Below are 17,740 nucleotides of genomic sequence, written 5' to 3' on the forward strand. Positions count from 1 at the left end.
ATCACTGACAAACCTGGATTGACCATGAAATACATCAATCCCCTTAAAGGTGAGTTAAAACAAGTTTTAACTAAATTGCCTTAATATTGTCATGCATTAGAATGACTGTCTTAGGTAATGATAAATATTTTCTACAGGAAGAGGAGTGTTTGCTGAAACTGAAATCGAAAAAGGGAGTTTTGTTGCAGAATATCGAGGCGAGCTCACGTATGCACTTACGATGGTAGACAACTACTCGAGATTTATGGTTGTGGTACAAGTCAAAGATCTAATGGCCCATACTGCAGCGAAGGTCTTCCAAGCACACTTATGCAGACCTCATGGCTACTCAGAGAGAGTCCTCACAGATCAAGGCACAGCCTTTGAAGCGGAAATCTTCAAGGACTTCTGCAGCTTTTACCGATGCAGGAAGATGCGCACTACACCCTACCATGCTCAAACCAATGGTTATCAACCTGCTCAGGACTTTACCCCATATTCCAGATGTGGCCTTACAAGTGATTTATAGAGGGGTAACAATACGTTGGGATCACCGGATCTAATCTCCCTTTTTATACACCCTAAAATCTTGTTTGCTTTAGAATAAACAATAACATCATAAAGGTATAGCAGTACCGTTTCAAAGTTTCGGTGTCCCAAGCAGCATTCCATCAGCCTCTGGAAGGTTCCTGGCAAATTGCACAGCTCGAAGGGCATGCTTTTGAACTCGCAGAGACCCATCGGGGTGGCAAAGGCGGTCTTCTCCCGGTCTGCCTCAGCAACGGACACTTGCCAATAGCGACTAGTGAGATCAAGGGTAGAAAAATAATTTGCAGTTCTCAATGCAGCTAGCTATTCCTCAATACAGGGGAGTGGTGCTGTCCTTCTTCTTTAACAGGACCAACGGAGCTGCCCAGAGGCTACAACTGTCACGGATAACCCCAGCCTCCTTCATGTTGCTCAACATGTCCTTGGTACACTGGTAATGTGCAGGTAGTTTTGGCTTATATCTCTCTTTGATGGGTGGGTGTGCACTTGTGGGGATGTAGTGTTTGACCCCTTTTATTCTTCAAAAGTCTAGCGGATGTTTGCTGAAGACTTGCTCGTATTCTTGCACTAGCCTGTAGACCCCCTTCTTGTGATGTGAAGGTGTGGAGTCAGTGCCTACGTGTAATTCCTTACACCACTCCTATGGCTGACTTGGTGAGCTGTCACTGAATGGGTGGGCTGAAGCAATGGTGGATGCTGCTGTTTGGATAGCATGTGTATCTACTGAGAACAGCTTATCAATGGTGGCAAATCGGAGCAGCTTAATTTCTTGCTCTCCGCAGTTCAACACTCTCATGGGCACTCTTCCCTTCCATATTAATGAATAAAACTATGATGTAAATAGCATATAGATACCCCACAAATGCAGATAAAAGTAGGTTATGGGAAAAGGGGGAAGAGAGAAACAGGAAAATAGTGGAATAAAGTATACCTTCCAGGTGGGAGAGGAAATGGCAGCACAGCCAGTGGAGGTGAAGCAAGGGGAGCCTGCAACTAAAGAGTTGAGAGCGTTATCACATGGTGACTGAGCCTGATTGTAACGGGAGCATAGAGGTGCCGATCCTGTCTTACCTGCGTTGGTGTAGAAGTGGGTGTCCTGTGGTGGAGTCAGCTATGTGCAGTGGTGGCCGTGGGTTCTTTTATGTGCGACCGTAGTAATAGCTGCGCCCACTTCCTGTATGGGAGTGGAATGCAGTGAGGGTAATGGAACGCACGCCTGCGCATTTGTGTTTAACGTCGCGCATGTGCAGAACGGAGAAAAGGCTGCGCTCACTTCCTAATGAAAGGGAGTGAGACGCATCTGGGAAGGGAAGGGAAAAGATTAGGGTTTGGGGATGATGAAAGGGCTTTCTACGGACAAGGATGGCAAAGGGTGGCAGTGACGGAAAGTCAGGCAGCCTGTCCTGTCCTGTCCTGTCCGTCCGTCTTTTTGTATCATGAATTGGAAAGACTGCAAGGGGGAGGGGAGGTGCTTGTGTCCAAAAGGAGGAGTTATTCAGATTCATTGCAGTGGGCGGCGGCTGCAAAAAGCACCATTCTTCTTGTTTTTGCTCTGCAAAACAGCCTTTTCAAGGGTTGGCTTGGGTGACAAAATGTCTTCTGTAGGCGTGGGTTTGTCTCCCTCTCCCTAAGATGTGTCCGGTATAGGCCAGGGTGCCACTCAAGGCCGTAACCAATTCGGGTTATAGCTTCTCGGCCTTTTGGCTAAGATCAAGTGTAGTTTCGGAGGACGCTACCTTGGTCGGTACTGGAAGGTGCCTGGGATTGCACGTCTGCCGGCCTTGAGGAAGTGTGTGCGCCTTCTGGTGACACATAGCCCTCTTGTGCCTGGACGGTTCCCAGGCAACGGGAGGAGATCACCTTTGTTATTTTGAAGTCCTACTGATAAACAGAAAAAAAAAAAATTAAATCTGTTCTTATCAGTTTAATATCTGATACGTCCCCTCTCTGGGGACCATATATTAAATGGATTTTTAGAACAAGGAGATGGAAAAAATCTTGCTCTGTCCACTCCACGCATTGACCTGGTATTGCAGTACCTCCAGGACCGGTGCACCCCTTCTTAACCCAGTTTCCAAAAGCAGAACTCAATTCACCTGATTCAAATGAGCCCCATTAGTGAATTGAAAGAAAGCAAAAACTTTATATGCACCTCAATTTGGCCAATTCACTTTTCACACTTTCACCCTTTTTTTTATCTTTCACACCTTTTACTTGCTTTATTGATGCAAAAAGCTGTGCCAAATAGCAAACTCATCTCCACTCAACTTGACCAACTCTGCTATGTCCCGTGCAGTATCTTATTCTCAGTCTTATCTAGATCATTTGCAATTGAATAGAATAGATCCCTTTTGGCTGCTTATGACTGTGTAAAATATGTAGTTTTACTGGGCTGGGATGAGAGAATCCATTGAAGCATGGTGTAGGGATTGTGGTTCCTGTGTGCTAAGAAGAGAGGCTGGCACCAGCCAGAAAGCCCCATTGCAGCCAATAATCACTTAATAACTTTTTCAACTTGTCATCATATGGGAGGCCTTCCATTCCTTGTAGTAGTCTAGTTGCCCACCTTTGAACTGACTCTAACTTCTGAATGTCCTTTTTAAAATGTGGAGCCCAAAACTGGTTCCCATATTCCAGATGTAGCCTTACAAGTGATTTATAGAGGTGTAACAATACGTTGGGATCACGGGATCTAATCTCCCTTTTTATACACCCTAAAATCTTGTCCCAAGCAGCATTCCATCAGCCTCTGGAAGGTTCCTGGCGCATTGCACAGCTCGAAGGGCATGCTTTTGAACTCGCAGAGACCCATAGGGGTGGCGAAGGCGGTCTTCTCCCGGTCTGCCTCAGCAACGGACACTTGCCAATAGTGACTAGTGAGATCAAGGGTAGAAAAATAATTTGCAGTTCTCAATGCAGCTAGCAATTCCTCAATACGGGGAGTGGTGCCGTCCTTCTTTTTTAACAGGATCAACAGAGCTGCCCAAAGGCTACAACTGTCACGGATAACCCCAGCCGCCTTCATGTTGCTCAACATGTCCTTGGTACACTGGCAATGTGAAGGTGGTATTGGCTTATAGCTCTCTTTGATGGGTGGGTGTGCACCTGTGGGGATGTGGTGTTGGACCCCTTTTATTCCCCCAAAATCTAGCGGGCTTCCCACCGGTAACCCGCTCCCCAGCTTGGATGGATGCTGAGGGAGCCCCTTTTGCCCGCAGGCTCTGGCCCTGGGAACTGTAGCCTTGGCGGTGACTGTGCTTCCCTCTACGGTGTGAGCTGTTGCCTTCAATCGGGTCTTGACTGCTGGGAAACCCTGGAGGTTCCTGTCGCTAACGGACTTGACCGGTTTTACGGCGACTCCTAGCCTGGTCGGGGTCCGTAGGCCCTGCCGGATGGTGCTGGCTTCTCTTCACTCCCCGATCTGGTACCGGCGGGCCACCGCCCATCCCCGGTCCGTACGGTTCACTCCAATCAGCCTCTCCTGCAGAAGGTCACCACCGTCTGCCAACCTTGCTGAGTGCCCGGGCCACACACCCGGACACGGTCAGTCTCCTCTCCTCTTCACTTCTCTAACTCCAAAACTGATCTCTAATCTGACTCCTTTTCCCGCCTCCAGGACTGTGAACTCCTCGGTGGGTGGGATCAACCGCCTGGCCCACCCCCTGGTGTGGACATCAGCCCCTGGAGGAAGGCAACTAGGATTTGTGTTTAGCTTCGGTGTGCCTAGCCGGAGTGTAGAGTGTGTTGGTGTAGTACCTGTGACGACCTGGCTTGTCCAGGGCGCCACATTCCCCTATAGCAAAATGCAGACCGTCCGCGGGCTGCCCGTCCATCACCGGTTTTATTTTCACAACTGAAAAAGAATAAAACGGTAAAACATGTAAAAGCATCATAAACATTTTACAACGGTACAGCTTCCGCTCTTCTCCCACCCAAACAACCTGGCCCTGATGCTGCCCCTAAGAAGCGGGCAGCACCCCTTGACCCCAGTCCAGCACCAAGTTGCCCGAGCGGGTTCTGTCTCTTTCAGGGGGCCCACGTCCAAGGGGACCCCTGAACCCCCGGAGGATCGCCACCGGTTACGGTAGTGGCGGGCCTAGGCCATCCCTTTCCTCCAGGCCCATCCTCCCAAATCAGCCTCTCCTGGTCGGTAAGCACCCTCTCCGGGTACCAATGCGGTCAACAGAAATAAGCCTGGAAAGCCTTAGCAGCGGTGCGGCCGGTTAAGTCCTTAACTGGGACAACCACCAGGAACCTCGAGTAGTGGTCTACGATGGTCAGAGCGTAGGTGTACCCACTTCGGCTGGGGGTGAGCTTTACATGGTCAAGGGCAACCAGCTCCAGCGGTTGGTGTGTAATGATCGGGTGTAGGGGTGCCTTCTGGCTGGCCTCGTCCTTCCTTCTCAATGCGCAAGGGCCACATTCTCGGCACCAGGCCTCCACAGATTCCCGCATTCCACTCCAATAGAACCGCTCTCTTAACAACATCTCTAGCTTCTTCCACCCGAAGTGCACTGCACCATCATGGTATGCTTGCAGGACGGTGGGCACGTTAGCCTGGGGAATCACCAGCTGGCGGATCTTCTCGTGAGTCTTTGGATTAATCAGCTCGCGATACAACTTCCCCTGGTGTAGGTATAGCCGGGTCCGTTCTTGCCACAGATGTTGGGCTTCGGCAGGGGCAGCAGGGTCTATCCCAGCAGAACCCTGTTCCACTAGAGTCTTGACCAGGCGGACAGCAGGTGCCTGGTCCTGAGCTTCCTGCCAGTCCTGTCGGGGCAGCGGATCCAGGTTCACCCGTTGTTGGTAGACGTGCACCTTCTCAGTGAATGGCCGGTGAAATGCAGGCAACTCGATCTCTTCGAGGTCATCATCCTCTGGCCCCTCTTCCGACAGGTGGGGCATCCGGGAGAGTGCATTGGCATTGACGTTGGTACGGCCGGCCCGGTACTTGATGGTGAAATCGTAGTTGGCTAACCTGGTCACCCACCGCTGCTCCAACGCGCCCAGCTTGGCCATATCTAGATGGGTCAGCAGGTTATTGTCTGTGTACGCGGTGAACTTGGCTGCTGCCAGGTAATGGCGGAACCGCTCGGTGATAGCCCACACCAGTGCCAAGAGCTCAAGCTTGAAGGAGATGTAGTTCTCAGGGTTCCTCTCAGTCGGTCGGAGTTTTCGGCTAGCATAAGCTATTACCTTTTCCCTTCTGTCTTGGACCTGGGATAGAACAGCCCCCAAGCCCACATTGCTGGCGTCGGTGTAGAGGATGAATGGGCGGCTGTAGTCAGGGTACGCTAGGATTTCCTCTCCGGTCAGGGCTGTTCTCAGCTGGCGGAAGGATTCCTCATGCTTTTCTTCCCACACCAATGGGGCTACTAGGGATCTACCACCCTTGGTCTGTCCTACGAGGAGGTCTTGCATGGGGGCAGCCATCTTTGTGTACCCCTTAATGAAGCGACGGTAATATCCCACCAGGCCCAGAAACTGCCTCACTTCCCTCACTGTGGTCGGTCTCGGCCAGTCTTGGATGGCGGTGATCTTCTCGGGGTTGGGGGCGACACCTTCCGCACCAACCACATGTCCTAGGTACTGCACTCTGGGTTTCAGCAGATGACACTTTGAGGGCTTCAACTTCATCCCATACTTGGCAAGGGACGCGAACACCTCGGCTAGGTGCTCCAGGTGGGCTTCATACGTCTGTGAGTACACAATCACATCATCCAAGTACAGCAAAACGGTCCCATAGGCAGTCTTCTCTCGGTCTTCCGGTGCCACGGCCACCTGCCAGTACCCGCTGGTGAGGTCAAGGGTGGAGAAGTAGTTAGCGGTTCTCAGCGAGGCCAGGGACTCTTTGATGCGGGGCAGAGGGTAAGCATCCTTATGCGTTATCTGGTTAATCTTCCGGTAATCCACACACATCCGCATGGTGCCATCCTTCTTCTTAACCAGCACCAACGGAGCGGCCCAGGGACTACAGCTGTCCCTAATAACCCCTGCCTCCTTCATGTTCCTCAATATGTCTTTGGCGCATTGGTAGTGCGCAGGGGGAATAGGCCTGTATCTCTCTTTAATAGGGGAGTGTGTACCGGTAGGGATGTGGTGTTGAACCCCTTTAATCTGCCCAAAATCTAGAGGGTGCTTGCTAAAAACCCGCTCATACTCCTGTACCACCCGGTATACCCCTTCCTTGTGGTGTATGGGGGTATCATCAGTGCCGACATGTAGCTCTCGATACCACTCGCCTAACTCCCCCAGGGATGAGTGGGAACCGGCAGCAGGCGGTGTGACCGGGGGAACGGCTTCATGGATCGTGTGGGGATCTAGAGTGAGCAATTTGGCAAGGGTAGCGTACCGGGTGGTGCATGAATGCACACATATTGGTTTTATAATCTTATTGTATTACTTTATATTCTTATTTCACTTGTGCATATCTCCACCATAATCCTGGCTAAGAAATATAGCTTTTTTTGGGGTACACAGGTAGTAAGGTCTTCTTTCTATTTCTTTAGGGGTGATATAGCCTGGTGGAACTCTAGACCTCTAACATTATATATGCACCCTTTTTCTTTATGGTTCTTGGACACCTTATAACATTCTTCCATACATATATATCTTTCTCATAAATTATAAATAATTAGGCATTTTTATATATTTTATTTACATTTTCATAAATAACTTTTTACAAAGCATGGGGGACATTCTCACATACATATAATTTTCATGTACGCATTCTGAAAATTTACGCATAAACCGTACACACTCCTTTTTGTAACAATTTCTATAACTCATTCGCTGAACTCTCATCCCGGATATTCATTCTTACACCGAATTTCCTGTTATAACACAACATTCATGATTTTTATTCAATTTATTTTTATTTTTTAGGTTTATTAGTAGTGATGAGCGAGTACTAAAAAGCTCGGGTGCTCGAAGCTCGGGCCGAGCCTCCCAAGATACTCGTGTACTCGGCCCGAGCACCGAGCCCAATGTTATCCTATGGGAGACCCGAGTATTTTTGTGAAATGACCACTGGCAGCATGTAGAAACCCTAAAAATGGCACAAAAGTCTCCGAAGAGTGCTCAAATGACATGGCAACAGCATGGGGAAGACCCCTTGAAGCATTTATCACTCAAAAGTCACAGCTTTGAATAATTTTGTCCGCGTTTTACGCCATTTTTACGGACTCACCAGAAAACCTTCCAAAATGACACCAAAATGATTTTTCATAGCGGAAATGTTAAGGGCACATACCCAATAGTGAGATAGAGCTAATGTATGTTACTTTTTGAGATCAATACATGAAAGATTTTACGTAAAACATTGTGTGGCACTCCGATGTCCCTGAGAAGAGACGTACATAAAGGCCTCTGAGTCTAATGTGCCCATTTTGAGGAACTGAGTCTTTGTAGTATTTTCCTTTGCCAGGGCAGTCCAAAATTGTGAGGTTCACCAATGCCCCTGCATACAGACGTGCATGATGGCCTGTAAACCTGAAGTGCCCATTGTAAGGAAGTGGGTCTATTGTAGTATAGCCCTTACGCAGGGCAGCCAAAAATTGGGAGGCTCCACGTTGTCCCTGGATAGAGACGTGCATGAGGGCCTCAAAACATTAAGTGTCCAGTGTCAGGAAGTGGGTGTATTATAGTATAGCCCTTAGGCAGGGCAGCCAAAAATTGGGAGGCTCCACGTTGTCCCTGGATAGAGACGTGCATGAGGGCCTGTAAACCTGAAGTGCCCATTGGAAGGAAGTGGGTCTTTTGTAGTATAGCCCTTTGGCAGGGCAGCCAAAAATTGGGAGGCTCCACGTTGTCCCTGGATAGAGACGTGCATGAGGGCCTGTAAACCTGAAGTGCCCATTGGAAGGAAGTGGGTCTTTTGTAGTATAGCCCTTTGGCAGGGCAGCCAAAAATTGGGAGGCTCCACGTTGTCCCTGGATAGAGACATGCATGAGGGCCTCAAAACATTAAGTGTCCATTGTCAGGAAGTGGGTGTATTATAGTATAGCCCTTAGGCAGGGCAGCCAAAAATTGGGAGGCTCCACGTTGTCCCTGGATAGAGACGTGCATGAGGGCCTGTAAACCTGAAGTGCCCATTGGAAGGAAGTGGGTCTTTTGTAGTATAGCCCTTTGGCAGGGCAGCCAAAAATTGGGAGGCTCCACGTTGTCCCTGGATAGAGACGTGCATGAGGGCCTCAAAACATTAAGTGTCCATTGTCAGGAAGTGGGTGTATTATAGTATAGCCCTTTGGCAGGGCAGCCAAAAATTGGGAGGCTCCACGTTGTCCCTGGATAGAGACGTGCATGAGGGCCTCAAAACATTAAGTGTCCATTGTCAGGAAGTGGGTGTATTATAGTATAGCCCTTAGGCAGGGCAGCCAAAAATTGGGAGGCTCCACGTTGTCCCTGGATAGAGACGTGCATGAGGGCCTCAAAACATTAAGTGTCCATTGTCAGGAAGTGGGTCTTTTGTAGTATAGCCCTTTGGCAGGGCAGCCAAAAATTGGGAGGCTCCACGTTGTCCCTGGATAGAGATGTGCATGAGGGCCTCAAAACATTAAGTGTCCATTGTCAGGAAGTGGGTGTATTATAGTATAGCCCTTTGGCAGGGCAGCCAAAAATTGGGAGGCTCCACGTTGTCCCTGCATAGAGACGTGCATGAGGGCCTCAAAACATTGTTCCCATTGCAAAGGAGCGGGTCTCCTGTCGTTGTAATGTCCATTCTGCAAAGAATGGGCGAAAAAATTTACCACTGGGGGTATACCTGAAACAAAGGCCTAACTCTTGTAACGGTCATCATGGTGGCGCATGAGGAGAAGGAGGAGCAGTCCAGCGATTATCCAAAGTCCAGAAGTGTGTACCCATGGGTGACTGGAGGTACATGGCAAATTCCCGTTACAAACTTTAAATTCCGCTCTCATTTGCTGGTGGTGTGGTGAAGTCTGGCCCAATCCAACCCTTGTTCATCTTGATCAGAGTCAGCCTGTCAGCATTTTCAGTTGACAGGCGGGTGCGTTTATCTGTAATGATTCCACCTGCGGCACTAAAAACACGCTCTGACAAAACGCTAGCGGCAGGGCAGGCCAGGACTTCCAAGGCGTAGAGAGCCAATTCATGCCACGTGTCCACCTTGGATACCCAATAATTGTAAGGCACAGAGGAATGTCGGAGTACAGTTGTTCGATCTGCAAGGTACTCCTTGAGCATCTGGGCAAACTTAGGATTTCTTGTGGCACTACCCCGCACCTCAGGGGCTGTGGTACGTGAGGGGCTGAGAAAACTGTCCCACATCTTAAAGACTGTTCCCCTACCTCTGGCGGATTGGACTTGTGCCTCTCTCGGCTGTACGCCTTGGTTGTCCACTGATTCCTGACCTATGCCGCTAGCGTTTTGTGAGGGGAATGCTTTGCCTACTTCCGTGACTATGGCCTTCCGGAACTGCTGCATTTTGGTTGACCTCTCCGCCTCGGGAATAAGAGACATAAAGTTCTCCTTGTAGCGTGGGTCTAACAGTGTTACCAACCAGTAATGATTGTCGGCCAAGATGTTCTTAACGCGAGGGTCACGAGACAGGCAGCTTACCATAAAGTCAGCCATGTGCGCCAGACTCTTAACAGCCAGGACTTCAGTAGCCTGACCAACACGTTGACTGAACATGCTGTCCTCCTCCTCCTCCTCCTCCTCATCTACCCTGTCCTCTGGCCAGCCACGCTGAACCGAGGATATGACTGGTGTGCATGTCATATCCTCAATTTGGCCGGAGATTTGCTCCATGTCTTCATCCTCCTCCTCGTCATAGTCCTCCACTGCACGTTGTGATGAGACGAGGCTGGGCTGTGTGTTATCACCCACACCCACTACTGTTTCTTGCTGCAACTCATCGCGCTCCGCCTGCAATGCATCATGTTTGGTTTTGAGCAGAGACCGTTTTAGAAGGCAGAGTAGCGGTATGGTGACGCTAATAATGGCGTCATCACCACTCACCATCTTGGTGGAGTCCTCAAAGTTTTGGAGGATGGTACATAGGTCGGACATCCATCTCCACTCCTCAGGTGTTATGTGTGGAGTTTGACCCATTTCCCGACGGCTTAGGTGATGCAGGTACTCAACAACTGCCCTCTTCTGCTCACATATCCTGACCAACATGTGCAGAGTTGAATTCCAACGCGTGGGGACATCACACACCAGTCTGTGAGCCGGAAGATGCAAACTGCGCTGAAAGCCGGCAAGGCCGGCTGAAGCAGTAGGTGACTTTCGAAAATGTGCAGACAGGCGGCGAACTTTTACCAGCAGATCAGACAGCTCTGGGTATGACTTTAGAAACCGCTGAACCACGAGGTTGAGCACATGGGCCACGCATGGAACATGTGTCAGCTGGCCTCGCCTCAAAGCCGCCACCAGGTTCCGGCCATTGTCACACACGACCTTTCCTGGCTTTAGGTTCAGAGGTGTGAGCCAGTGATCTGCCTGCTGTTTCAGAGCTGTCCACAGCTCTTCTGCATTGTGGGGTTTGTCACCTATGCAGATTAGCTTCAGCACAGCCTGTTGCCGCTTCGCCGAGGCAGTGCTGCAGTGCTTCCAGCTTGGGACTGGTGTGGAGGGTACAGTGGATGAGGATGCGCAGGAGGAGGAGGAGGCTGAAGAGCATGACATTCCGGAGCTGTAGAGTGTGGGTGAAACACTGACTGAGGTAGGGCCTGCAAACCTTGGTGTGGGAAGGACGTGTTCCATCCCTCGCTCAGACTGGGTCCCAGCTTCCACAATATTAACCCAGTGTGCCGTCAACGAGATGTAGCGGCCTTGCCCACAAGCACTTGTCCACGTGTCTGTGGTTAGGTGGACTTTGGGTGAAACAGCGTTGTTCAGGGCACGTGTGATGTTTTGTGACACGTGGTTATGCAACGCGGGGACGGCACACCGGGAGAAATAGTGGCGGCTGGGGACCGAGTAACGTGGGACAGCTGCCGCCATCAGGTCGCGGAATGCTTCTGTCTCCACCAGCCTAAAAGGCAACATTTCCAGCGCAAGCAGTCGCGAAATGTTAGCATTTAGAACTGTGGCATGTGGGGTGTTGGCAGTGTATTTGCGCCTGCGTTCAAAGGTTTGCTGAATGGATAACTGAACGCTGCGCTGGGACAAGGACGTGCTTGATGATGGTGTTATTTCTGAGTAGGCAACTGCAGGTGCAGGACCGGAGGAGGCTTGTTCGCAGGCAGCATGGACAGGGGATTGGCTCGCATGCACAACCAGCGAAGACGTAGCAGTGACATTAGCAAGCACTGCTCCTCGACTCTGTTGTACTTCCCACAAAGTCGGGTGCTTGGCTGACATGTGCCTGATCATGCTGGTGGTGGTCAGGCTGCTAGTTTTGGTACCCCTGCTGATGCTGGCATGGCAGGTGTTGCAAATGACCTTTTTAGAATCATCTGGATCCAACTTAAAAAACTGCCAGACTCGGGAAGACCTAACATTTGTACAGGCACCTTGTGTCGTGTTGTTGTTCCGGGGAACGGTTGCCTGACTTCTGCCTGGAGCCACCACCCTGCTTCTTACTGCCTGTTGGGATGCTACGCCTCCCTCCCCGTGTGCACTGCTGTCCTCGCTCTGCATATCCTCCTGCCAGGTTGGGTCAGTTACTGGATCATCCACCACGTCGTCTTCCTCTTCCGCACCCTGCTCCTCCTCCTGACTTCCTGACAATTGTGTCTCATCATCGTCCACCCCTTGTTGAGACACGTTGCCAACTTCGTGAGAACGTGGCTGCTCAAATATTTGGCCATCTGTACATACGATCTCCTCATGACCCACTTCAACATGAGCTGGCGAGAGGCCAGAATGTGCGAATGGAAACGTGAACAGCTCTTCCGAGTGTCCAAGTGTGGGATCATTAATGTCCGAGGACGTGTACTCAGCCTTGTGGTAGGAAGGAGGATCAGGTTCTGAAATGTGCGGTGCAGTATCACGGCTACTGACACTTGACCGTGTGGAAGACAGAGTGTTTGTGGTGGTGCCAATCTGACTGGAAGCATTATCCGCTATCCAACTAACAACCTGTTGACACTGGTCTTGGTTCAAGAGCGGTGTACTGCTGCGGTCCCCAAGAATTTGGGACAGGACGTGCGAGCGACTAGATGTGGCCCTTTGTTGTGGCAAAATTAGAGCTTGCCCACGACCTCGGCCTCTGCCTGCACCACCATCACGTCCACTTCCTTGTTCCTTGCCAACGCCCTTGCGCATTTTGCAATGCTGTGCTGACGTGTATTCACTAGACTTGGGCGTTATATCAAAGTTTGTGCAAATTGTGCACCTGTACGCTGCCACCGACAGGCACACACGTGCGGTTTTTAAATGCAAGCACGGACGCACTAAGAACCTAACAGGTTTTAGGAGCAAAAATTAATGATGAGAACTCTGACACTATCAGCCACTGCTGACTGACGTGTATTATACACTACACTTGTGCGTTATATAATAGTTTGGTAAAAACGCACACAAGTGCACCTGTACGCTGCCACCGACAGGCACACACGTGCGGTTTTTAAATGCAAGCACGGACGCACTAAGAACCTAACACAGGTTTTAGGAGCAAAAATTAATGACGAGAACTCTGACACTATCAGCCACTGCTGACTGACGTGTATTATACACTACACTTGTGCGTTATATAATAGTTTGGTAAAAACGCACACAAGTGCACCTGTACGCTGCCACCGACAGGCACACACGTGCGGTTTTTAAATGCAAGCACGGACGCACTAAGAACCTAACACAGGTTTTAGGAGCAAAAATTAATGACGAGAACTCTGACACTATCAGCCACTGCTGACTGACGTGTATTATACACTACACTTGTGCGTTATATAATAGTTTGGTAAAAACGCACACAAGTGCACCTGTACGCTGCCACCGACAGGCACACACGTGCGGTTTTTAAATGCAAGCACGGACGCACTAAGAACCTAACACAGGTTTTAGGAGCAAAAATTAATGACGAGAACTCTGACACTATCAGCCACTGCTGACTGACGTGTATTATACACTACACTTGTGCGTTATATAATAGTTTGGTAAAAACGCACACAAGTGCACCTGTACGCTGCCACCGACAGGCACACACGTGCGGTTTTTAAATGCAAGCACGGACGCACTAAGAACCTAACACAGGTTTTAGGAGCAAAAATTAATGACGAGAACTCTGACACTATCAGCCACTGCTGACTGACGTGTATTATACACTACACTTGTGCGTTATATAATAGTTTGGTAAAAACGCACACAAGTGCACCTGTACGCTGCCACCGACAGGCACACACGTGCGGTTTTTAAATGCAAGCACGGACGCACTAAGAACCTAACACAGGTTTTAGGAGCAAAAATTAATGACGAGAACTCTGACACTATCAGCCACTGCTGACTGACGTGTATTATACACTACACTTGTGCGTTATATAATAGTTTGGTAAAAACGCACACAAGTGCACCTGTACGCTGCCACCGACAGGCACACACGTGCGGTTTTTAAATGCAAGCACGGACGCACTAAGAACCTAACACAGGTTTTAGGAGCAAAAATTAATGACGAGAACTCTGACACTATCAGCCACTGCTGACTGACGTGTATTATACACTACACTTGTGCTTTATATAAGAGTTTGGTAAAAACGCACACAGGTGCACCTGTACGCTGCCACCGACAGGCACACACGTGCGGTTTTTAAATGCACGCACGGACGCACTAAGAACCTAACAGCCGCAGCCCCTAGTAGAAGAGCAATAACGTATAGGAGGAAAATCGGGTGCGTGCCGCGCTGTCACCAAAGGAAACTGATGTTAATTATTTCATCTCTTTATTCTTTTTTCCGGTCAATGTGTTTCAGAGATCACTGTCTCCTTCATCAGGGCAAAAAAAGAACAGTATGCAATCAAAGGAGGAAGAACCTCTATATATACACATATGGAGCTACGTCAGAGGACTGACTGCTGTATTTCAAATACTGCCGGGATGGTCAACTGTTACAATACCGGCCATAAAAGTTCTCAAGTGATATATTGAGAAACATTTATAAAATCACTGGGGTATAGTGTTTCAAATTTCATCAGCTTTTTGAGACAAAAATCAGAAAAAGAAGAAGAAGAAGGACAAAATGAAAAAAAGAAAAAAAAGAAGAAAAAAAAAACAAAAAGGGAGCATTGAGCTCCAGACCCTGTATTGAGTCTTAGAAGTGTAGTGACAAGTGCATCTGTCCACAACCCTGTAAGGGTGAACGGGATGACGGACAAGAAAAATTATGTTCGTGGCAAAAAATGGTGGTGTTGCTATATAAAATTGCATTAAGAATAAAGAAAGGAAAAATTTCTTTATAAAAGTAGTGAAGAAAAAAGTGGAAAAAAGGGGAGTGTAAGCCATTTTACTAATAAATAGTGATGAGCGAGCATGCTTGTTACTACTCGGTACTCGCACGAGTATCACTGTACTCGGTCTACTCGACGGGGACCGAGTAATCTCGCGATACTCGTGCTGTACTCGTGGTCTTCATCCCTGCATGTTGGCGCTCTTTTGAGAGCCAGCCCTCATGCAGGGATTGGCTGGCAGACCACTGCAATGCCAGCCCTGTTAGTTGTGGAATTGCAGTGATTGGCCGGCCTGCACAGCGTGACCGAGCCTTTATACCGGCGGGCGCACAGCTATCCAGACAGTCAGTGCAGGGAAAGGGTCGCTGCTTCAGGGAAAGGTTTGCGGCCCTTTATAGCTATTTCCGTAGCAGGGCTGCAAACAGTGTGACCAAAAGTCCTTCTCAGGACTATTCTAGTTGTATACAGGCAGGCAGGGTATAGCCAGGTCGGAGTACAGTAGCAGAGTCCTTCTCAGGACTATTGTTGCTGTATACAGGCAGGGTATAGCCAGGTTGGAATACAGGCTAGAGACCAAAAGAGTCCTTGTCAGGACTATTGTAGCAGTATACAGGCAGGCAGGCAGGCAGGCAGGGTATATAGCCATTCCTAGTGGTGACCGTATACCAGCCTTCATCATATCTGGGGCTGGTGTACACAGTCTAAAACAGTCCTGATAGTGTCAGACTTCTCAGCAATTGTCGCTCCTAAAACCTGTTAGGTTCTTAGTGCGTCCGTGCTTGCATTTAAAAACCGCACGTGTGTGCCTGTCGGTGGCAGCGTACAGGTGCACTTGTGTGCGTTTTTACCAAACTATTATATAACGCACAAGTGTAGTGTATAATACACGTCAGTCAGCAGTGGCTGATAGTGTCAGAGTTCTCGTCATTAATTTTTGCTCCTAAAACCTGTGTTAGGTTCTTAGTGCGTCCGTGCTTGCATTTAAAAACCGCACGTGTGTGCCTGTCGGTGGCAGCGTACAGGTGCACTTGTGTGCGTTTTTACCAAACTATTATATAACGCACAAGTGTAGTGTATAATACACGTCAGTCAGCAGTGGCTGATAGTGTCAGAGTTCTCGTCATTAATTTTTGCTCCTAAAACCTGTGTTAGGTTCTTAGTGCGTCCGTGCTTGCATTTAAAAACCGCACGTGTGTGCCTGTCGGTGGCAGCGTACAGGTGCACTTGTGTGTGTTTTTACCAAACTATTATATAACGCACAAGTGTAGTGTATAATACACGTCAGTCAGCAGTGGCTGATAGTGTCAGAGTTCTCGTCATTAATTTTTGCTCCTAAAACCTGTGTTAGGTTCTTAGTGCGTCCGTGCTTGCATTTAAAAACCGCACGTGTGTGCCTGTCGGTGGCAGCGTACAGGTGCACTTGTGTGCGTTTTTACCAAACTATTATATAACGCACAAGTGTAGTGTATAATACACGTCAGTCAGCAGTGGCTGATAGTGTCAGAGTTCTCGTCATTAATTTTTGCTCCTAAAACCTGTTAGGTTCTTAGTGCGTCCGTGCTTGCATTTAAAAACCGCACGTGTGTGCCTGTCGGTGGCAGCGTACAGGTGCACTTGTGTGCGTTTTTACCAAACTATTATATAACGCACAAGTGTAGTGTATAATACACGTCAGTCAGCAGTGGCTGATAGTGTCAGAGTTCTCATCATTAATTTTTGCTCCTAAAACCTGTTAGGTTCTTAGTGCGTCCGTGCTTGCATTTAAAAACCGCACGTGTGTGCCTGTCGGTGGCAGCGTACAGGTGCACAATTTGCACAAACTTTGATATAACGCCCAAGTCTAGTGAATACACGTCAGCACAGCATTGCAAAATGCGCAAGGGCGTTGGCAAGGAACAAGGAAGTGGACGTGATGGTGGTGCAGGCAGAGGCCGAGGTCGTGGGCAAGCTCTAATTTTGCCACAACAAAGGGCCACATCTAGTCGCTCGCACGTCCTGTCCCAAATTCTTGGGGACCGCAGCAGTACACCGCTCTTGAACCAAGACCAGTGTCAACAGGTTGTTAGTTGGATAGCGGATAATGCTTCCAGTCAGATTGGCACCACCACAAACACTCTGTCTTCCACACGGTCAAGTGTCAGTAGCCGTGATACTGCACCGCACATTTCAGAACCTGATCCTCCTTCCTACCACAAGGCTGAGTACACGTCCTCGGACATTAATGATCCCACACTTGGACACTCGGAAGAGCTGTTCACGTTTCCATTCGCACATTCTGGCCTCTCGCCAGCTCATGTTGAAGTGGGTCATGAGGAGATCGTATGTACAGATGGCCAAATATTTGAGCAGCCACGTTCTCACGAAGTTGGCAACGTGTCTCAACAAGGGGTGGACGATGATGAGACACAATTGTCAGGAAGTCAGGAGGAGGAGCAGGGTGCGGAAGAGGAAGACGACGTGGTGGATGATCCAGTAACTGACCCAACCTGGCAGGAGGATATGCAGAGCGAGGACAGCAGTGCACAGGGGGAGGGAGGCGTAGCATCCCAACAGGCAGTAAGAAGCAGGGTGGTGGCTCCAGGCAGAAGTCAGGCAACCGTTCCCCGGAACAACAACACGACACAAGGTGCCTGTACAAATGTTAGGTCTTCCCGAGTCTGGCAGTTTTTTAAGTTGGATCCAGATGATTCTAAAAAGGCCATTTGCAACACCTGCCGTGCCAGCATCAGCAGGGGTACCAAAACTAGCAGCCTGACCACCACCAGCATGATCAGGCACATGTCAGCCAAGCACCCGACTTTGTGGGAAGTACAACAGAGTCGAGGAGCAGTGCTTGCTAATGTCACTGCTACGTCTTCGCTGG

The 17,740-nt window shown here is 49.3% G+C and overlaps 1 pseudogene; it reads left to right on the forward strand.

Moving 5' to 3' along the window:
- Positions 1–2,383: 2,383 nt before the first annotated feature.
- Positions 2,384–2,589, forward strand: LOC142281801 (U2 spliceosomal RNA; annotated as a pseudogene).
- Positions 2,590–17,740: the final 15,151 nt, after the last annotated feature.

The sequence above is a fragment of the Anomaloglossus baeobatrachus genome, unplaced genomic scaffold (genome assembly GCF_048569485.1).
Source record: "Anomaloglossus baeobatrachus isolate aAnoBae1 unplaced genomic scaffold, aAnoBae1.hap1 Scaffold_485, whole genome shotgun sequence".
Classification (NCBI taxonomy): Eukaryota; Metazoa; Chordata; class Amphibia; order Anura; family Aromobatidae; genus Anomaloglossus; species Anomaloglossus baeobatrachus.